We start from the raw sequence: 20,360 nt of genomic DNA, 5'->3' as shown, positions 1-20,360 counted from the left end.
GCCCCGACGAGGTACCTCGCCACCGTTCGGTTGCCGGTTTTCTTTAAAAAAAACCAGTCGTTTAAAAAAACCCTAGATCGGTTTTTTCGGTTTTCTTATTTTGTGAGCGTTCACCGAACCGTTCGTTTTAACGAACGCATTTGTCGGTTTTTCTCTGTTAACGAACGTCCGTTCTTTAACCGTTCGTCCATTTTTCTTTTTCGTCGGATTTTTCTGCGATTATCTCAGATTCGATTTCTGATCGAATCTTCGTTTCTGTTTAACTTTTCGCTCGTTTATCGGAATCAGGCGATTCAAGCGCCTAGAGTTTCGTCTCGAAATTCTCTTTCCGTTTAACCTACTCAAACAAGTTTTTGCTACTATAAAATTTGACCTAGATCCAGATTAGTAAACGAAGCTTGTTTCTTTCGCAGTTTGATTTTCGTTGCTTCTTTCGAGTTGATTCTTTTGCAAACCGGAGTTCTTAAGTTGAACTTTCTGGTTGGATCTTTCATTCGAGTTTTACCTGTGCATTAGATTGAGTACTGATTGTCTGATTGTTTGTTTGCGATAGAGTACCCGGAGTGTGCCGCTTGTTACTTCGAATCGCTAGGTTTTGCGGATCATCAGCAAGGCAAGTAACACTTTGATCATACCTTCCATACCCAGTTTTTATTGCATTAGATCTATTCCTCAAACATTGCATGATTAGGATCTAATTAAACTGTGGGTTCTGGGAAGTAGTTGAGGTAGTACCTATTACCTGTTCTATTATCAAACCCTTGGGAGTTACTTCTACGTTGCTATTATATTGCCATGCTATGCTCGTAGGCGTGGATTGGGTTTGAGAGATATTCATGACAGATGTGAGATTGTTAATAATGGTTTACCTAAGGTGGCAACTAAAACTCACATCTGGGTGGATTGAGGCACCTGGAGAATCCAGTGTTGTCTGTTTGTATAAGGACCGCCACCCAGGCTCAAAGGGGTCATAAGATTATTCATGCTAGAAACTTCCGTGTGCAGCCACAAGCTATTATGGGCTCTAGCATAGTTGAGTAGGTTACAGGATCTCTTGAAGAGGTGGGCTAGCAGATGTAGGGGAAAGTAGGTGTACCGGTCCATCCAGAGTAAAGAGTGATTGTTCCTGAAAGACTGTGTCTCGGTCATCCATTTCTCAAACATCATGCAGTGCGAGAATCAAGCGGAGGCGATCGAGTCTTGTGGGGAAAAGTGCGCAAACCTCTGCAGAGTGTACAAACTAATCATGGTTAGCCGTGTCCCCGGTTATGGACAACTTGAGTATCTAGTACCTGGATTATCATTTGAATCTCATCACCATGTTACTTTTAATTAATTTTGTTGGGTTAATGATGAAACTTAATTGGGATTGAGTTGGAGGTACCTTCTCAATGTTTAACAACCACCATGATAGTTAAATAAAATTTATTCCTTTGAAGTAGGGAAAAATTGGCTTTTCGCAAAAACATTGTAATCATAGAGCTTTCCACCAGCCATATATGCATGTAGTATAGCATTATTATTGTTCATTATTCTCTATGTGTTACATTGCCAGCATATTCCATGTGCTGGCCCGTTTTCGGGCTGCAACGTTTCATGTTGCAGACTTTTCAGACGACGAGTAAGGTGCCTTAGGTCGTGGTCTTATACTCAGTGATGCCGCTGGAGTTGATGGACTCACTTATCTTCCAAGTCTTCCGCTGTTATCGTTTTTAGATGGCCTTAAGCCATGTTTATCATACTTAATCTCTTTGGAGATATTCGATGTAATAAGTGTGTGATTGCTACTCTGTTATAAATCCTCCATTTGTACTGTGCGTGTCAGCATTACTGATCCAGGGATGACACTGGTGCACAGCAGCACAGACCATTTGAGGTCTGGTCGCTACACCAGTAGTGTGGATTTTATATGTTGGCTTGCCTTATGACTATCAAACCCAACATTAGATGCACAAGTCTGTGGATTCTTTTGGTGCTCTGGTGGATTGGAATAACCCTAGAGGAGATAGAAGGTTTGTTCTCATTAAAGCCAGAGTCATTCATCCGCGTTTAGTGCCCAAGAGCCTGGTAGTCCGACAGATTGGGGGTGCACGTCGCTCCTGGGCTGTAGCTGTCACAGTTCTGCGGAGCAATGATTGGAACGCACACTTACCGGATGTTCCTCCAGCTGGTGAGGATCCACCACCTGCTGATGGCGTTCCTCATCCATTGCATGGTGAAGGTCTCAATGCTGAACAGCTATATCAGCAGCAGTTACACAACTGGATGGCACAGAATGTGATGGCGGATGCAGCTGCAGAGGAGGAAAATGAGAATGTTGTGGTGGATGCAGGAAGTGACATTGAAATGCACCCCAATGGGGGAATTGGCCGCCTTCACCTCCCCAACAACCTCCTGTTCTGTATAACTTTCAGCAATGGTAGGCTGGTGAGGGCCTGCAAGTGGAACATGGTGTTGTGCCCCCACAAAATCTTCATGACAGTCCGGCTGCTGCCTGGAACGACTCCATCTCGATGTATACCAGCTCTGACTCTAGTGCAACGGTGTCTGAATCCTATGTCATGGTCCCGGTGGCTCTCATGAACCAATTCTGGCCTCAAGAAGCGAGCAGCTCTGCTTTGGCCAACCTTTCTGGTACTGAAATATTCAGGTCTGAGAGCTCTCCTCTAATCAATTCAGACAGCTACGAGCCTAAAACCCTGCCTGCCAATTTCTTGGAGATTTCTCTGACGATGTCTGCGAAGAGATTACATTTGGACATCTCTTCTCAAGGAGCTCTCATTTCTACCATGATCCTGAGAGACTGTATGCCCATGTTTAAGCTGAACTCATACATAACAGAGGCTGTCAGACCCTTTGTGGCTTCTTATGGCCCTTGGAAGGATAGGTATGGATTCCAACAAGACTCGCTCACTTTTAAAGTTACTGTTGCTGAAAACAGAGGCATGCTGTCAGTTATCTCTGCCTCCAAATCCTTTGCAAATGCTAGCTCTTCCTCTGTTATTATTGAAGAGCTCAAGGATGCTTCTGATTGGGAGCTTGAGGGTATCACTGCTGCTGAGGAGGCTTTGGACACAAATATGGACGCTGTTGATGCTCTGTCTGAACATCCTATGGACACTCTACAGATTGTGCCTGCTGCTGCACCTGACAGCTCTGCTTGGGTTGAGATGCCGAATGATCAAGGTTTTAACCCTCCTCCTTCTGACATTGGTTCCTCTCGGGTTCGTAAAGGAAAGGCAACTGTGCCTGAATGTTCCATAGCTCTGCGCCGAAGTGCTCGCTCAAATAAATATGATGGGTTCAAAGTGCATCAGGTGTTTGACAGCAAAATGAAGGTTTCCAAAGTTAAACCACGGACTGTTCCGACTGCTCTACGCATCAGGGAGGTGGCAGAAGACCAAGTTCCACCGCCGACACCAGTTCGAGTGATCCAACAAGTTGGCATGATGCTTTGTGCAATTCCTGCAGATGAACTCTCTGAAGATACCCTGCTGGTCACCCATGAGGAGGAGCCCACAGCTTCTGATTAAGCATCGCTCCCGCTCAATTTAGTCTTTATTTTAAATGCCTCTTTTGGTGAATTGGAACGTATTATGTTGGAATGTTCGTGGTTTAAATTCTGGGGACAAACAATTAGCGCTCTCGAATGCTATTTCGTCTAGTGGTTGTGCGGTAGTTTGCTTGCAAGAGACAAAAAAATCCTCGTTTGATCTGCCTTTTGTTAAATCTTGTTGCCCCCGTCGGTTTGATCAATTCGCTTTTGTACCATCTCGTGGAGCTTCTGGTGGTATTGCCACGATTTGGAATAGTGCAATCTTCTCTGCTGATGTCTTATTCTCTGAAGATTATGCTCTGGTTACTCGTTTTCGCTCCACACAATCAGCCCAAACATGGACGCTCGTCAATGTCTATGGGCCGTGCCAAGGTGATCAACGGCACCATTTTATCCAATGGCTATGTGACCTTAATATTCCATCTACTGAAGATTGGTTGTTTATGGGGGATTTTAACTTTATTCGAGCACCAGGGAATCGTAACAAACCGGGTGGCAGCATGAATGATATGAATACTTTTAATGACTTCATCAGATGTCAAAGCCTAATTGAATTACCCATTAAAGGTCGTTCTTTTACCTGGAGCAACATGCAATTGGATCCTTTACTAGAACAACTGGACTGGTTTTTCACAAGCTCCAATTGGACTCTGTCATATCCAAAAACACTGGTCAAACCTTTAGGTAAACCTGTCTCCGATCACATCCCTTGTGTGGTCATCATTGAAACTAATATACCAAAATCCAAATTATTTTGCTTTGAATCCTTTTGGGTTCAACACCCGGGCTTCATGAATGTTGTCGAGACCTCCTGGTCCAAACCAGTTCATTCCACCAACTATGCCACTGTTCTATGCAAAAAATTCAAAATCCTACGTAGGAATCTCAAACATTGGAGTAAGGGTATATCAAAGCTTTCAGTGGCCATTGAAAACTCCAATAAAGCCCTCTGTGAGCTAGATGAGCTTGAAAATAAACGCGTTCTCACTGTACCTGAAGCAAATTTCCGTCGCATACTCAAAGCTCACATTTTGAGATTACTACGGTACCAACAACTTTACTGGAAAAAGATATGTACAATTCGATGGGTTCAATTTGGAGATGAACCTTCAAAGTTCTTTCAGTCCATGCCCTCGGAAATATACAGAAAGAATAATATTGCTTCTTTGACGACCAGTGATGGCATGACTATTGAGGATCACGCCGGAAAGGAATCACTCATCTATCAAGCATTCAAGGAAAGGATGGGATCTTCACAACCATGTAACATGAAGTTTGACCTGAAAGAACTAGATCACCTGAAACTATTAATGACTACAGACCGATTACTCTTTTAAATTGTTGCCTGAAAGTCATCAATAAGATCTTGGCAAATAGACTACAAAAAGTCATTCTGAAGATTGTTCACAGAAACCAATATGGGTTCCTAAAGGGGAGGACTATCCAGGACTGCCTCGCATGGGCATACGAGTATATTTATCGATGCCAAACTTCTAAAAAAGAAATCATGCTTCTCAAGCTTGACTTTGCCAAAGCCTTCGACACAATTGAACATGAAGCGATGATTGAGATTATGAAAAACATGGGATTCCATGACAAATGGCTCACCTGGATTCGCTGCATCTTTTCTTCAGCAAAATCCTCTGTCCTCCTAAATGGTACTCCTGGGCGCCAATTTCTTTGCAAGTGTGGGGTCAGGCAGGGGGATCCTCTTTCACCCCTCATTTTCGTGCTAGCGGCGGATCTCCTTCAAGCGGCCATCAACGATGCCTTTGCACGCCATCAAATACACCTGCCCTTCCCTTCTCCGCATCAAAAAGAGTACCCAGTCATCCAATACGCCGATGATACCATTCTAGTGTTACCAGCATGCACACAACATGCAACCATTATCAAGGACATTTTGACAGACTATGCTACGTCCATTGGTTTGAAAATAAATTTCCACAAATCTACTCTCATTCCAATCAATTGTGATAATGTTAAGTCCGAAGAGATTGCTAATATCTTCGGATGCGTCGTCGGCAAGATGCCCTTCACATACCTAGGGCTCCCACTTGGTACTACTCGACCAACTGTCCTCGATCTCATGCCTCTGGTCTGTTCCATGGAGAGAAGACTAACGGCTACTCTCAACATGATTTCATACGGTGGAAAGCTAAACCTGCTTAATTCGGTGATCACTTCGCATTATCTTTGCGCTATGCACGCTTCGATTGCCTACCAAAATTATTGAGCTCCTAAACAAAATTAGAAGGAAATGCCTATGGACAAAGAAAACAGAGCAAGGGGACAAATGCAATTCTCTTGCTTCTTGGGAAATGGTTTGTCGTCCCAAGGAAAGTGGTGGATTGGGAGTGATTGATCTCAGGATCCAAGGTGATGCACTCTTATTAAAGTATTTACATAAATTCTACAATAGACGGAACGTGCCTTGGGTTGAACTCATCTGAGAAACATACTACACGAATCAAATTCCGCATGCTTCAGACCCTTGTGGATCATTCTGGTGGCGAGACGTTGCCAAACTAATGCCAGCCTATAGGGGTATCTCAAATGTTCATGTGACTAATGGATCTAATGTGCTCTTCTGGAAAGATTTATGGACTGATACCACATTTGATGAGAAGTACCCGCGTGCCCTCTCTTACGCCATCAATGAAGATATCTCTGTGAAGGATTTCTTGTCGATCACGTCACTGAGCGAGGCATTTCATTTACCTCTCTCGGCACAGGCCCATGTAGAGGTGTGTCAACTGCAAGAGGACACGAGGGAAACGGCTATCTCCAATGAGCCAGATGTTTGGACATATATTTGGGGCACGGAAAGCTACACAGCTCATAGATACTACACTTTCTACTTCAGAGAAGTTAGGGCTCATGAGGCGTTTGGCTGGATCTGGAAATCAAAAGCCACCATGAAAATTAAAGTCTTTGGTTGGTTGCTCCTTTCTGATCGACTAAACACGCGAAATATGCTCAAAAGGAGGCACTACAATATAGGAAATGACTATGATTGCATCTTATGTGGACTACACATCGAGGAAACACTGGAGAACCTCCTCTTTGAGTGTCAATTTAGTACTGAATGCTGGTCCAGCCTTGGAATTCTGTGGAATCAGGGACAACCTCGCGTGCAAAATGTTGTGTTTGCCAAAAACAACTCGAACATGCCTCTCTTCATGGAGCTATTTCTGACTGCCGCCTGGAGTATCTGGAAAGAACGTAACAACAAACACTTCAGGGTGATGATGCCCTCAAAGACGTCATGGTTAGATAGGCTTAAGACTGATTTTTCTCTCCTTACCTATAGGGTTAAGGAAAAGCATAAACATCTCATTCCACTCATCCTCTCCTCTATATCTTGAGTTCTCCCTCACCTCCCAAAGGGAGGGTGAGTTGTAAAGACATCATGTAAAGCCCTCATGTAAATTGTCACCCCCATCATATTAATACAAAACAGTAGGAGGTTCTCCTACTGTTAAAAGGTTCAAAAAAACAATCCTCCATTATTTGGCAGGGAACAGTTATCCCTCGATCAAAATCAGATCCGCGGTGTTTCGCACTCCTCCCGCGTAAGAGTGTAAACTATTGCTTACATAAAAATGGAGCAAGTGGACGGCACTGTAGCACGTCATATCACTTGAACTAGCCCGCCTAACGAGCGGGAAAGCACCGCCCTCGTCATTTTGTTCTGGATTTCTATCGATCGATCGCGCGAAAATGTTACGCTTCGCAAGTTCTAAAGGAAAAGGCGGCACACTTACGACTCGTACGCGTCGCAACCCCGACAGTCCGGCTCGCACGCCGCTCACCAGAGGGGACACGCGTTGTCTTGCAATTTCACTGACATGTGGGACCGTAATTGAATAAACCGTCGATAGCCGAAATCTAATCGCTCGGTGGGCGTCGGCTGAGAAGAGAGAAATGGGGGAGGGAGAAGAGATCGCCCGCCCGCCGCGCACGGACTCCAAGAAATATATGGTGATAATGTGAGGTGGGCCATGCTGGAGTCCGGACCACTTCCAGAGCCCGCTCTCACCGCCCTGGCCCCTCAAGACGCCAGCTGCCCGCCGCATGCATGCATAGCAAGTAGTACTCCTTATGTGGAGGAGAGAGAGGCATTGACAAAGTCAAGGAGTGGGCTCTGCAAGAGCCCGTCTCTACACGTGCTCCTAGGTATAAAAAATAATTCTAAAAAAAGGCATAAAAACAATTGTGTCTTAAAAAAAGAAAGGTAAAAAACATTTGAGAGGAAATAGATAGAGAGAAAGTGAGAAAAAGTTGTAACCTGGGCATTACATGAGGAAGGAGGGAGTGGTGCACATGCCAAGTTCACTGGGCTGCCGTGTTTCACACTCCTCCGTCGTAACAGTGGAGACAATAGCTTTCATCAAAAATAAACAATGAATACTCGTTGCTCGTCCTCTATATAGGAAAGAATACTTTCATTCACCGACATGTGGGACGTCGACCATCCTGGTCCACCTGCCATGCACAAAATTATCCTGGTCTACCCCGGTCGTATCGCAGGCCCAACCTTTCCCACTGTAAGTTGTTCGGACGAAGGAACCATCATGACTTCGTTGAATTCCGCTTCTTCAAGAAAACTTACTGTACCCGCAATACTGCTACCACACGCGAAGACTGGACGGCACTGTAGCACGTCATATCACTGAAACCCACTAGGCCAAACTAGCCCGCCTAGGTCATCTATTTTGGAACGGAGGGAGTACGTCTCTACACTGCGATGATTTTGTGTTGCACGTTCTCTGTACTTTTGCTACGATTTTCCTACCCTATGAACCAAATGAGGCCTGAATGTATGTCGACTATTGTCTGATCGATCGCTAAGCCTACAATTTTAGGAGCTAGGGCTATTGGTCGATCGACGAGGGATAAGTATAAGCGTACCACGAGCTCATCAACCCCAACGTTTCTCTTCGGTGAGTGTTTTGCAAGTACTATAGCTCGCACAGTAGCTAGCCTACTAACACCAAGAATCATCAAACAAGCCCTGCCGATATGATAAACAATTCAAACTTACATCTAAGCATGCCATATATTACATCAAAAGCTGGTGAGGATACATCTGTTTCCATAACTCGGAGAGGGTTCGCATGATTCACTATCAAACAAAAGTAGCAAGATCCGCCCACACAAGACAGTGCACTAGCCCTAAGATGGTTTGATAACACACATCGTTCTGGTAATTAAACACAGGGCAATGCAAACTACCCTGAAGGATTAGTGCGACCAACTATTTCTTGTCATCGATCTCTCGGGCAATGACCACAGCACGGACAGCGGCATGGGAATCGATTTCTGGGGCGATGTCCACAGGACTGACCGCGACATCGGAATCGATCTCTGGGGCGATGTCCACAGGATGGACAGCGGCATCAGAATCGATCTCCGGGGCGATGCCAACAGGACGGGCCACGACATCGGAATCATCAAGGACGTCCACCGGCACCTGCACAACCCTAACATATTAGCAAGCACATTGCAAATAATCAAAAACCACAACTATGGTAATAAGCCATTATTTTTTACCTTGTGCAGCTCACCAGGCGATCTTCAAGAAAGGGAAGAAAGGGCTTGAACGAGCATTCCAGTGAAATGATGGTTGCTTCATCCAGTCCAACTTGGAGGCCACCTTACCACTGCTGGTAAAGGTGTGGGTTTTGTGATATGACGGGTCATGACGGCCACACCGGGGTGACAGGTGAGTCTCGACTGTAGCACCTCGCTGTGATTTGGTGGATGGCACGCGGGCCCGGATGCTTTGAAATGTCCCGCATGTAGATAGAGCGGCTAGTCATATAAAAGTGCTCAATATTTTGCACCGCGACCAAGGCGGAGAGGAAAACGAGAGAACTACGTAATTAATGCATGAGTTTAATTAGGGTAGTTTTGTAAAGTATGAGATACATTCCTCCAATCGCAAAATGCCTTGGTTCATGAGATTTGAGCCCTATAAACCGGATGGGAGGGAGTACTGCACACGGTGTAGTCGAGTCACTTGTTGAAATCTCTAGAAAGGCAAATACTCCTTTCCGGTTTACAGGGCTATACTACTCCCTCCGTCTAGGTGTGTAAGTCATCTTACGAAAACCAAATAGTCCCAAAACACTTAGGCGCGGTGCATTAACTTCTACCTTGTTTCTTGTTTCTTGACATATCAACCAATAAGAGATGAGAGGTGTGCATGCTTTTAATGACTTGCAATGGCTAGTTCATTGCATGCAATGCTATTAATTAGCAAATAAACATTGGTGACCCCAGGAGGAAACGGTGCTAAGCGCGTGGGCCTATGCAGAATGAGTATCAACCAATGGATAATGGAGTTTAATTGTTAAACAATAGCAATTTTGTCTCATGCAAGAGCCTGGCTAGTACTCCAAGGAACCGCACCACGCGAGCATTCGCAACTGCCACGTTCGGGTTGCGCTTGGCTCTTCGCCTCTTCGAGAAGACGAACAATGATGTTACTCCTACTTCTACAGTATCGAATCCACTGCTGCATGTCCGTCCACCTCGTGCGGGAGGGATAGCGTGTAGCGAAAGCTTCTACTTACTGCTCCTGCCTTTGCGTCTATGACAGGTGGGCCCAACAGGTGGTTGGCCCTCCTATCATGCAGCCAAAGGCAGGTGCAGTTAAGGCACCGGAGCTCAGTCCGCGAGGGAGAGGGCGTTGTAGTAATCAAATTTCTCGGTCTTGTATGAGTTGAGCGACACATCAAAGCACTGCACTCGATATAAGTCTTTTTACACATTTCAAATGGGCTACTTCGTATGTAGGAGTAGACATATTCTGCTTCGTATGTAGTCACTTGTTGCAATCTCTAAAAAGACTTACATTTGGAAACGGAGGGAGTACAACGCATGCATGCATGCCGTGACTTTCCTTTTGATACTTGCATGTGTTGATTTGATGCACCTTGCCAAATTTTGACTATAAATTTAACTAACCAAATTTTCATGCATGTCACAAAAAATTACGGGGCTGTTTGGATTGTGACTATGTTTATCTTATGTTGCCACATTATTTTTCCCACACTTGCCACACTTGCCTAACCTGAGTTCCTCAAATTGTTAGACACACTTTGGCTTGCCTAAGGGAATCTTGCCACAATTTTTTTGTCTATGACATGTGGGGTTCACTGCTAATAAAAAAATCTTGTCTTAGGTGTGGCTTATAAAAAGACTTATATTTAGGAACGGAGGGAGTAGAAAATATAAATAATAATGCATCTTGGGGCAACCCACGTTTCCGCTAATTTTAGCCGTGGGCTTGTTCACAATTTTTACGAGGGGGTGGTTGTTAATCTAATGGAGGGACTTGTAGTACCAGACTTGAACGATACAAAGTGCGACCTGGCACACCGTAACACCACTTGGAACAAGCGGGTAGCTATCTCAAAAAACAATCAACAACTAAAAAAACCGCGACCTGGCATGTAGTAGTACACAATTTTAAATGATTGTTTTGATGGAGTGAAAAAGGAAAACTACCCCACTACGTATATATAGGCCGGAGCCTCCGCGCTTGCTTGCTAGGGTTGCTCTATTCACACACTCTCATCCTCTCAAGATCTAAACAAGATAGGGGTAGTAACACTGTCTTTCTCCCTTCAAAAAACACTGGCTTTCTATCCTCACCGCTGGTTACAGATCCGGACGTATCCCCCTCCACCGGTGAAGGGGAGGAGGGGCAGCGTTTAGGCCGTCGTCGACAGCGAGGGAGGAGACCCACTGCCGGCCGCACCGTTATCTCTGGACGAGCGCCGGCGCGGGAGGTCCTCCGATCCCTTCGTCGTTGCCTGTGGGCGGATCCGGCCTCCCGCCGCCCACCTATCCACATCCCGACGACCTTCAGGTATATCTTCGTTCGAAACCGCCTTAGCTCTACTTCCCCAGCTGGCTACGTTGCTGCATGTGCATCATTTTCTACCTCTCAGCCCCTCTCGATCGGATGGTCCAACGTCACATAATTTTTTTTCTTCTATTGTTAGAGGTAAAGCTACTTCATGGAGTCAAATCTTGTACTCCCTCCGTCCGAAAATAGTTGTCATTGAAATGGATGTATCTAGATGTATTTTAGTTCTAGACACATCCATTTTGATGACAAGTAATTCCGGACGGAGGGAGTACTTGGTTCAAACAAGAAATAAAGTGGGGGTGGGGGAATTTAGTATGTACATCGGACTTGGTACAAACAGGAAGGAAAGGGGGTGAAAGTAGTACAGACTGGTCATCCAACCGGTCTCTTGGTCGAAAAGGGAAATATAGGGGTAACGCTGTACACAGTGGTATGACCAGGACTAGATTTGCTATCCACACATAGGAGTAGGTGGCTAGAGTGAACAAAAATGGGACCAACCCAGATATGTTTCTTGGATGTTTGTTTCTCGGGGCAACAAACTATGAATCACCACTTTATGCCCCTGTTTACGTACATGGTGCTGGACTGCTGGTGCACCCACTGTCCCGTGCCCTTATACCAAATATTTAGGCTCCGTTCGGAATAAAGGGGCAGAAAACATAGGTCTTGATGAAAATAGAGGAATAGGAAAGGAATGTAGGTATAAAACTATGGAACAGCGAACCGGAGGAAACTCTCAAGAGAATGTGTTCGGATATACTACGAAATGTACAGATTTGTTTTTTTAGAGTAGCATGCTTGGCAGTATGAGATGCTATTTGTTTATAAAGCTGCACAATGACTACTCTTGTCCTCACCTCACGTACCACACATAGGTTGATTTTTTTATTCCGGCAACACAGCACAGCAACCTGTCTAACGCATGGCAGCGAGCGCCTGCCTCGGGCTTCCGCCCAAGAAATGAGTAGCGCGTGGATGTTTCTAATCCTATGGAATCAGTACTACTAGGCCAGCTTTCCTATCAAACACTATTCACCTTTCCCGTGTTCCGAACGGTTGGAAGGGCAAGAATACCGTAGGAATTGTGTTCCTACAAAAATCCTGCACCAAACGTGTGAACCGAACGCAACCTTAGCTGTTCTTAATCTAATGTCCCTGGTAAAAATGAAGCCATGCCACTCTTATAAGCCATGACAAGTTTAGCCAAATGTTTTTTCCTGTAATTGTTTGAGACTCTGACTGTTTCCTCTGTGCCTTTTTGTGCAAACAGGGGTATCCAATTCACCTGGTTGCTGTTGTGACCTTTTGGTGCACTGCACAAAACTCTTCTTAAAAGAAGTGACTTTTGTGCTGTTTAACTGGAATGTCAGAATGGAATAGTTGGTTCATTTTGGTGGAACTGCACAAAGGGAGATCTGTGTTCCAATCCTCATCATCCATATTGGCGCCATAACCTTCCTTTAGGTAAGAATGATATTTAATGCATGTGTTCATCTCTATTTTCCGACTGCCATGAGAAAATAATGCTGCTTTTTACTAGTACACTTCTACTCCCTCACTGACAAAACCAATTCTGAATTAGAAGGCCAATCATGTACTTGGTTTCACCAACTGGTGAGGAGAAAGAGAAACAGAGCATGAAGAGGAAGAAGAAGAAGAATAAACAGTGCCAAGGCGATCTTGCTAAAGCCAGAGGCCTCAGTCGAGGCCATTCAAGGGCTCCGGCAACGACTACCTTACATGTGAGACGATCCTCCAGGGAACCCTTCCACTTCTGCTGTCTCACTTAATTAATTAGGAGTACTTAAGTACCACTAATTTATTACTGCCTAATTTTCCTGTTGGAGTTAAACAAATCTTTAGTAGGACCCTATGCTGAATCATGTACGTGTGTATGTTTGTCTATGGAGGTGAATCATGTGGTGGAGCAGTGAGGGAATATTATTAGTGTCATGACATAATAGTGCTATTGTTTTGCATGTCAATTTATTGCCATTGGTTCAATGAGGCAATGTTTTGCGTATTGTCCATCATGAATTTGATGCTACTGTTTGAGTAATATGCTAATGTCTTCCTATCCTTTCTCACTAAGCTAATGAAGGTTTCACCTTGTTCCTACCTGTGCAAACAGGGATCATGTTGTGCCAATCATACATTTTAGTGGAACTACACAAGACAATACAATGAACTGTATCCCAGCCAGTGCTTTAACTCTGCTGGAAGTTCTTGATAATCTTTCGATATAATCTCAGCACTGGTAAACAAGAGTGATTTCAACCATACATTTGAAGTGCACAAAAATATATACTATTGTGTGATTACAGTGAGTGCTTTATCATCTCTTATGGGACTACATGAATAAGCTTTTTTTCTCAGGTTGGTACGGGCCTAAGGCCTTCATCCATATTAGTTTGCTGTCATCTCTATTTGTATCGTGCTACTGTCATGAGAAACTCCTTTATCTTTGCACGTTAAAGTTTTGCAACCTATGATAAATGGCAATGCTTTGAGTGTTGAGTTGAGCTAATTGGCACTGATTAAATAAACTAATACCTCTATTTAAGAAAGAATACTATGTTGCTAACTTTACCCATTAAGATAATGAGGGTGCTTCTATTTGTTAGTGTATGTTTCATCAACTAGTCCCACTATTACAGTAATCTCACTCTCTCAATATATGTGCCAACAGGGATGCTCGATTTTGGTGGAACTACACAAAAACTTTGGGTGCTTCATTGCCTCGACAGCTTCCGTCCTTTCCTGTCAGTCGCTAATCTCCGCTTGCTTTCTTCCTTTGCTGTCAGTCGCTTGGCTTATCTCGGCTTCCAGTCAAAGGAAATAGTAATTGATATGCTACCTCACACAGGTTGGTACTGCTCTTTATCCTGATTATTGTGCCTGTCATATGTATTGGTAATTTGGTATTGTGCTACTGTTTGCCGATTTCATAAAGGAGTAATTTGGAGCCTGAACTCGCAGGCAAATCATTACATCGGGTGATTTCAGTAGAACTGCACAAAATGATCAGATGGAGAGATACTTATGCTGCTGCAATGTACTCCAAAGTTCACTCAGACAAGCATCGATGTTGACAAGAAGTGCCTATATTCATTCGAGTATCAACCGACGTCAACCAATTGTCAAACTCCAAGTATTAGGAGAGTGAACGCCAAAAATATTGCTTGGTGCATAGCCCAGAAAAACGCAGTCCAGTCTTTGGTCCTAACTTGTGCCTTTTGGTTATCGGCACATATGGTAGCGAACTATATGGCATGGAGTCTAAAGATTCCAGACAAGTTGGTTGACGCGTATATTCATCTGGCACTTAATCAGTCTACACGCCAAGGATGCTCCATTTCAGTTGAACTGCACAAAAAATTTGGGTGGTTCATTTTCTCAACCGCCTCCTTTCTCGTCTGCAATGTAGAATTTTTGCGAGATACAGGACCAAGATGAGCCAGTAAACTAGTTGGATGAAAGTAGTGGCCAAGTGCTCAAACCTCCCTCGACACGAGGCCACTATTTGAGGATAAACCTACAAGCAAAGTTCAGATTGTCTGTGCTGCCTCTTATGTACTCGAAAGTTTACTCGTACAAGAACTAATTTTAGCAAGAAGTACCTCCGATTGAACACCATTTACCAGTCTGTACCCTAGGTAATTAAAGTTCGTCCATGGATCATATTGGCTGTGATCTCAATCATTTGCATGCATAAACATACTGAACATGTGTATATCTGAATCTTTTTGTGAATTATGTATGAATATTGTCGTGTGATCTATCAATCATTTGGATGCATAGATATGCTGAGCTTGTGTATATATGAATCTTTTGAGTTGTTGATAGTGAATGTTGGCTATGAATATGAACGTGTCCTGTGAACCTGAGTTTGATATGAATGTTTACCTTTTCTGTTGTATTTGTGTGTGAACTTGTTAGTATGCCTACTGTGGGGCATAAAACGCAGGTCCCTTATAAAAGTAATGCTGTGTCCAATTTATGTTTTCCCTTCTAACCACATTATATATATTTATATTATTACTATTATCGTATATTTTATAGAGACTTATATATACATTATAAAAACATCCCACGTGTTATTAACTTATATAAGTAAATGTTTAACGGAAGTTGGCAAGGAAAATCCTGGTTGTTTTTGACTCACAGGCAAGGAAAATCCTGGTGATTGCGTACAAAAGCTTGTGAAGATTTGAAGGACCAATTTAATAATAACGCGCTCATTTTTATTCTAAGCAATAACTCGCTAATTTCTTAATTATATATATATATATATATAATGTGCCTCTCCAGTTTATTCTTTGATATTAATTTCTCCTTCTAACATAACATTATATATATATATAACGAGCCCACCTAATACGTGTATTTCAAGGAAGTGCAAATGGGCTGGGATTTCTTAGAAAATATAAATGGGCCTGATTGATGCGAAATTATTTGTTCACCCAGCCCAGCAAATGGACTGTACATTCTAGAAAACATGGGTTAAATATATGCCACATTTTTGTAGGCCGACATGTGGGCCAATAGGTCGAAGCCTACGCAGGGCGTTGTCAACTTGGTCAACAAATGATTGTGCCATCGACAGCCATTGGATTTATATCCAACGGCCGGCATGCACCTTCAATCTCTCGTCTTCTTCCTCCAGCATCGCCGGGACCGCCTGGTCTGGCATCCGGCGGCTAGCGGCTCTGCTTAGCACGCATCGCTGTGAAGCGCTACCCCACCGCCGGCCAGGCTATCCCTCCACCCCTCGACACCTCCTGTTATTCTCCATAGACTACAGCCCCACGCCACAACAGAACCAGTTATAACCCTTCTCCTCCTCTCAATCTACGACTCCACTGCCGCGTTTTCCCATCTCCGAGTCATTCCTGTCCGGGGCCTCGCCGTCGTCCACCGCCTCGCCGCGTTCGGTGCGGCGTGGTCAACAAACGAGAGTCATCGGAAGAGGACTGTACGTGGAGAGCCTGACGGCTGGGACCCACGAGGTCCATGGTCGCACACAAGGAAAGTTCCTCCTTATTAAGCTGAAAAAAATGTTTCCTCCACCTGACAGCTGGGACCTACCTGCTGTATCTTTGCACGGAAGGAAGTGCCTCCTTGTTTTGCAAAAAAAATTATTCATCCCATTGACAGCTGGGACCCGTCAGATTTGGTGACTGACTTGTGGGCCTACTAAGCGGACGTGTACGCACGGCTTTGTCAACTTAATCAACAAATGATTCTAGCAGCTGGACCGTTGGATGTTAATCCAACAGCCGTGCTCCTTCTTCAACCTCTGTTCTTGCTCCTGTCTCCCGTGGGCGGCACCGCGGCTGTGCTGCCGCGCACCCGAACCAGTGAAGTTTCCCACTCCTCTCCATCTGCGACTCCACTGCCCCGTCTTCCCCATCTCCGGGTCGTTCCAGTCTGGGTGCGCTCGGCACGGTGTGGTCCACGTGGTCAACAACCGAGTCATCGGAAGATGACTGTACGTGAGAGGCTGACAGTGGGGACGCACCACGCCCATGGACGCATGCATGCAACGGAATGTGGCAAGGTCAACGTGGTCAAGGAACGACTTCCATCGGAAGTATACTGTACGTGGAGAGTCTCAGCTGGGTCCACGGCCGTAGCAAGTAAGTGCCTCCTTATTACGTGGAAAATAATGATTCCTCCAACTAACAGCAGGGACCCACTGGACGGGCCACCGTATTTTGCGAAAAAAAAACGTTTGCCCCCTGGCTGCTGGGACCCACCTGACGGGCCACCGTATTTCGCGAAAAAATGTTCCCCCCGCTGTCAGCTCGGACCCACCGGAAGTGCCTCCTTATTACGCACAAAGAAATGAATACTCCCCCGGCTAGCTGGGACCCACCTTGGTGGGAGGCTGACTTGTGGGCCTACTAAGTTGACGGGGACGAAGGGCTTTGTCAACTTAGTCAATATGAACGATTCTAGCTCCAGTGACCGTACGATGTCCATCCAACAGCCGTAGTGCTTCTTCAACCTCTGGCCTTCTTGCTCCAGCCGCCCAAAGCAGCGCCGGTCGTGCCGCATGCTCCTGCCTCCCGTGGCCGGCTGTGCTGCTGCGGAGGCCTCACCGCCCCCTACTATTCCCACCGCTGGCCAGGCCCTGCGGCGACGGCAGCATCACACCGCAGCCGAACCAGTGAACCCTCGTACTCCTCTCCGCACGGGCTTCCACTGCCGCGTCTTCCCCGGCTCCGCGTCGTCCCCTTCCTAGGCCTCGCCGTCGTCCACCGCCGTGGTGCTCTCCGCGCGGCGTGGTCAACGTGGTCAAGGAACGACTTCCATCGGAAGAGTACTGTACGTGGAGAGGCTGACAGCTGGGTCCACGACCACAGCCCAGTTCTTTTGTGATTTGCCAAGTAAGTCGCTTTGTCAGGCCTGTTGGGCTGCAAATCTTTCAAGACGAGGAGAGCTTTCATTCGGCTGGCCGAGAAAATGGCCCATCAGTAATGAGAAATGGGTTGTATATTTAAACACATCAAACCGGCAATTAGTTTCAAATATCTTTTTTTTCATTTCGAGATTTTAAATTACATTAATTTTTATGCGTGGAGAATTTGTTGGATTTTATATTGATATACATTTATTTTTTAAATCAGATTGAATGTGAGTCAAAATTTCGGGATTACAAACAGTTCGGACCGCACCGAAATATGCAAAATTTCGTATAATTTTTTAACCGTGGCCACAATATGGGTTGTAATGCTAACAAAAAGAATATGGGCTCCAAACAAAAACCTTAATAATTAGCAAATGGGCTGTAAATTATTAGAAATAATGGCAGATGGGTTGTATGTTGTTTTCCACAGATTTGATGCTTTCCTAAAAAAGGTTGACGCTCAAGCAGTGACTGTTGGATGGCCATCCAACGGCCGTCGTGCTTCTTCAATCTCTGCTCTTCCTGCTCCAGCCGCTCAAACAAGCGCCGGCGGGACTGCCTGCTCCCTCCTCCCCGCGGCCGGCTCTGCTACCGCGTAGGCCTCACCGCCCCACCGTACTCCCATCGCTGGCCTAGCCATCCCTCTACTCACCCACACCTGCTGTTATTCTCCGGCGACGGCAGACGAACCAGTAAACCCTCGTACAGTCGTACTCCCCTCCGTGTGGGAAACAACTGCCGAGTCTTCCCTGCCTCCGTGTCATTCCCTTCCTAGGCCTCGCCGTCGTCCACCGCCCTGGTGCTCTCGGCGCGGCCTGGTCAACGTGGTCAATGACCGACATGCATCTGAAGTGGACTGTACGTGGAGAGGCCGACAGCTGGGTCCACGGCCGCACGCAAGGAAATGCCTCCTTATTACGCGCAAAATAATGATTCCTCCACCTGACATCAGGGACCCACCGAAAGGGCCTATGTATTTCGCGAAAAAAACATTACCGCCGCTGACAGCTCGGACCCACCAACTATATCTTCGCACGCAAGGAAGTGCCTCCTTATTATGCATAAAAAAATGAATACTCCCCCTGTTAGCTGGGACCCAGTATTGTGGCAGGCTGACTTGTGGGCCTACTAAGTTGACAGGGATGGAGGGCTTTGTCAACTTAGTCAATATGCACGATTCTAGCTCGAGTGACCGTACGATGTCCATCCAACGGCCGTAGTGCTTCTTCAACCTCTGTCTTCTTGCTCTAGCCGCCCAAACCAGCGCCGGTCGTGCCTCGTGCTCCTGCCTCCCGTGGTCGGCTGCGATGCGGCGGAGGCCTCACCGCCCCCTACTACTACCATCGCTGGCCAGGCCATCTCTCTACTCACCCACACCCCCTGTTATTCTGCGGCGACGGCAGCCTCACACCACAGCGAACCAGTGAACCCTCGTAATCCTCTACGCGTGGGCATCCACTGCCGCGTCTTCCCCGGCTCCGCGTCGTCCCCTTCCTAGGCCTCGCCGTCGTCCACCGCCCTGGTGCTCTCGGCACGGCGTGGTCAACGTGGTCAAGGAACGGCTTCCATCGGACGTGGACTGTATGTGGAGAGGCTGACAGCTGGGTCCACGGCCGCAGCAAGGAAGTGCCTCCTTATTACGTGCAAAATAATTATTCCTCCATCTGACAGCGGGGACCCACCGGACTGGCCATCGTATTTTGTGAAAAAACGTTTGCCCCTGACTGCTGGGACCCACCAGCTACATCTTCGCACACAAGGAAGTGCGTCCGGGCAAAAAAAAGACGATTCGCCCCCCTGACTGCTGGGACCCACCAGCTACATCTTCGCAGGCAAGGAAGTGCCTGACAGTCGGGACCCACCTGGTCGAAGCGTACGTAGCGTTGTCATTCTGTTCGCGAACGTGTACGTACATATATACTGGTGAATGTAGAGGCGCGCATGTGTCGTAGTAGAGGCGCGTACGTGTCGTAGTAGAGGCGCGCACGTAGCATGTACACGTACGTACAGCGGCCAGGGTGCAAGAAAGAAAATACGGCCACGTATGTGTACATACGGGCGGGGTCTCGAACGCCTACTCGCGCATACGTACGGCCGGGGCTCGTGTACATGGCTGGGTCAGAACGGAGAAACAGCGTCGTCGTCGTGTTCATGGGGAGGCAACGGAATGCGTCGTGTTCATGGGGAGGCAACGGAATGCGTCGTGTTCATCGGGAGGCAACAGAACGCGTGGGAGCCAACCGCCTGGGTCGGAACGGAATGCATGGTTGTGTTCATCGGGAGGGCTTGGACGGAACAGGCGATGGAAACGAGGCCTGGCGTGCCGCACAACGGAGGAAACGGACCTCCTACGTTCGGAACGGGGTCCTGTTGATTGGGAGGGGTCTGGCGTACCGCAAAACGGAGGAAACGGACCTCCTACGGTTGAAACGGGGGTCCTATTGATCGGGAGGGGTGTGGCATACCCTAAAACGGACGAAACGGACCTCCTACGGTCGAAACGG

This window comes from Triticum aestivum, chromosome 1D (assembly GCF_018294505.1).
Source record: "Triticum aestivum cultivar Chinese Spring chromosome 1D, IWGSC CS RefSeq v2.1, whole genome shotgun sequence".
Lineage (NCBI taxonomy): Eukaryota > Viridiplantae > Streptophyta > Magnoliopsida > Poales > Poaceae > Triticum > Triticum aestivum.
Note: the sequence above shows the minus strand (reverse complement) of the source record.